Below are 3175 nucleotides of genomic sequence, written 5' to 3' on the forward strand. Positions count from 1 at the left end.
ATTACAGGCTTGAGCCACTGCGCCCGGCCATCAAAGGCAATTCTCTTGAAAGCATCTCAGCTCTTAGCTCCAGAGAGAACTTAATGGGACCACTTAGGCATCTAAGGGTCCAACTACAATGACGCCAGCCAAGTTCCTTTCTAGTCTAGAATAGCACAGTCCTAGAGACTAGGGGGGAAGCTGAGGCTGAGACGTGGGTGTTGGATGTGATACAAATAATAGTTAAATTATCAAGTTGTGATAAATTCACCTTTCTGTAATACCATTATTCTCACTTGCTTGTATTCCCGATTTTTTTTTTTTTTTTTTTTTTTGAGACAGAGTCTCACCCTTTCGCCCAGGCTGGAGGGAAATCAAGACCAAAATCTTGAACTCTCTCCAGATGGGGTTTCACCATGTTGGCCAGGCTGGTCTCGAACTCCTGACCTCAGGTGATCCATCTGCCTCAGCCTCCCAAAGTGCTGGGATTACAGGCATGAGCCACCGTGCCTGGCCCCCATGACTTTTTTTCAGTGGAAATGAAAAGGATCAAGTTATAAAACATCACAATTAATCCTCCCTGTTGGACTCAAGAACATTATGCACAAATGAGTATTAAAGAGAGAGAATGGGCCAGGCACGGTGGCTCATGCCTGTAATCCCAGCACTTTGGGAGGCCGAGGCGGGCAGATCATGGGGTCAGGAGATCGAGATCATCCTGGCAAACCGGTGAAACCCCGTCTCTACTAAAAATACAAAAAAATTAGCTGGGTGTGGTGGCGGGCGCCTGTAGTCCCAGCTTCCAGGGAGGCTGAGGCAGGAGAATGGCATGAACCCGGAAGACGGTGGAGCTTGCAGTGAGCGGAGATGGCTCCACTGCACTCCAGCCTGGGCGACAGAGCAAGATTCCGTCTCAAAAAAAAAAAAAAAAAAAATGAGAGAGAGAGAATGCTGTTCTAGAAGACCACTCCCCTTCTGCATCTGGTCTCTTTCCCTAATGGCTTTGGAGAAGACACACGGCAAAGACAGAAACTAACACATGTTGGCCCCTGCCATGCACACTATAATATACTGAGTCTGGTCAGGCTCAATATTGAATTTCCTTCTCCCCAAAACTCTGTAAACATCATCAATGGGGAAAGTCAGAGGCTCAGTACACAGAGGCATGGGTGGCAAAGTCAGGCGTGTCTCATTCAAAAGTCCATGTTCTTTCTCTGTGTTTTCCTACTTATCTGAAGGCCCAAGAAAAGGCAACCAGAGAGAACTATCTCCTTTTTTTTTTTTGAGACACAGTCTCGCTGTGTCGCCCAGGCTGGAGTGTAGTGGCATGATCTCGGCTCACTGCAACTCCGTCTCCTGGGTTCAAGCAATTCTCCTGCCTCAGCATCCCAAGAAGCTGGGATTATAGGCGCCCACCACCATGCCTGGCTATTTTTTTGTATTTTTAGTAGACGAGGTTTCACCATGCTGGCCAGGCTGGTCTCGAACTCCTGACCTCGTGATCCGCCCGTCTCAGTCTCCCAAAGCGCTAGGATTACAGGTGTGAGCCACTGCACCCAGCCAAAAAAAGTAATCTTAAGTGTTACGGACGTGGACAAGAATTATATGAAAAGAAAGGAAAAACAGTCCAGTGAAATAAAATGATAAAAAGGAAAAAAAATAACCCGTGTACAAGTACCCTCAGAAATTACTTTGGAATTAGGCCAAGCACAGTGGCTCATGCCTGTAATCCCAGCACTCTGGGAGGCCGAGGAGGGAGGATCACCTGAGGTTAGGAGTTTGAGACCAGCCTGGCCAACATGGTGAAACCCTGTCTCTACCAAAAATACAAAATTAGCCAGGCATGCTGGCAAGCGCCTGTAATCCCAGCTACTTGGCAGGCTGGGGCAGGAGAACTGGTTGAATCCGGGAGGCAGAGGTTGCAGTGAGCAGAGATTGCGACACTGTACTCCAGCCTGGGCCACTGCACTCCAGCCTGGGCAAGAGCGAAACTCCGTCTCAAAAAAAAAAAAATTACTTTGGAATTAACAAAACAAAAATATCATTTAATACCTACCAAATAGGCAAAAATAAATAAAAATAATTTTTAACCAAGGTAAACACAGGCTCAAGATATGCATATACACTATTGGCCGGGCACAGTGGCTCATGCCTGTAATCCCAGCACTTTGGGAGGCTGAGGTGGGCAGATCACCTGAGGTCAGTAGTTCGAAACCAGCCTGGCCAACATGGCGAAACCCCATCTCTGCAAAAATACAAAAATTAGCCAGGTGTGATAGCAGGCATCTGTAATCCCAGCATCTTGGAAGGCTGAGACAGAAGAATCACTTGAACCTGGGAGGTAGAACTTGTGGTGAGCTGAGATGATGCCATTGCACTCCAGCCTGGGTGACAGGGTGAGACTCCGTCTCAAAAAACAAAAAACAACCAACCACAAACAAAAAAAGAAGTATAATGTTAAGCACAAAAAGCAAGTAGTGGCTTGGTGCAATGGTTCACACCTATAATCCCAGCACTCTGGAAGACCAAGATGGCGGATCACCTGAGGTCAGGAATTCGAGACCAGCATGGTCAATGTGGTGAAACCCTGTCTCTACTAAAAAATACAAAAATTAAGTTGCATCTGGGCTGCCTTTAGGATTCAGCTCCATGGCGGAAGAAGACATTGAGACCAAAATCAAGAACTACAAGACCGCCCCTTTTGACAGCCGCTTCCCCAACCAGAACCAGACCAGGAACTGCTGGCAGAACTACCTGGACTTCCACCGCTGTCAGAAGGCAATGACGGCTAAAGGAGGCGACATCTCTGTGTGTGAATGGTACCAGTGTGTGTACCAGTCCCTCTGCCCCACATCCTGGGTCATAGACTGGGATGACCAACAGGCTGAAGGCACGTTTCCCGGAAAGATCTGAACTGGCTGTACCTCCCTCTCCTCTGTTCTCCGTCCTTCTACCAGGATGGTGAAGGGGGACCTAGTACCCAGTGACCCCCACCCCGGGATCCTAAATCATGACTTACCTGCTAATAAAACTCACTGGAAAAGTGAAAAAAAAAAAAAAAGAGGCCGGGCGCGGTGGCTCAAGCCTGTAATCCCAGCACTTTGGGAGGCCGAGACGGGCGGATCACAAGGTCAGGAGATCGAGACCATCCTGGCTAATACGGTGAAACCCCGTCTCTACTTAAAAATACAAAAAA

General features: G+C 47.8%; 1 protein-coding gene and 1 pseudogene across 2 annotated transcripts in view; one reads left to right on the forward strand and one right to left on the reverse strand.

Moving 5' to 3' along the window:
- The window catches only part of CTC1 (CST telomere replication complex component 1), a 22678-nt gene that overhangs the window by 12012 nt on the left and 7491 nt on the right, over positions 1-3175 (reverse strand). The window lies entirely within an intron of this gene.
- LOC108514380 (cytochrome c oxidase subunit 6B1 pseudogene) lies at positions 2601-3022 on the forward strand (annotated as a pseudogene). Its single transcript, XR_001881205.1, has one exon. The product of XR_001881205.1 is annotated as a cytochrome c oxidase subunit 6B1 pseudogene (transcript).

Source organism: Rhinopithecus bieti, unplaced genomic scaffold (genome assembly GCF_001698545.2).
Source record: "Rhinopithecus bieti isolate Rb0 unplaced genomic scaffold, ASM169854v2 scaffold_32008, whole genome shotgun sequence".
Taxonomy (NCBI): Eukaryota; Metazoa; Chordata; class Mammalia; order Primates; family Cercopithecidae; genus Rhinopithecus; species Rhinopithecus bieti.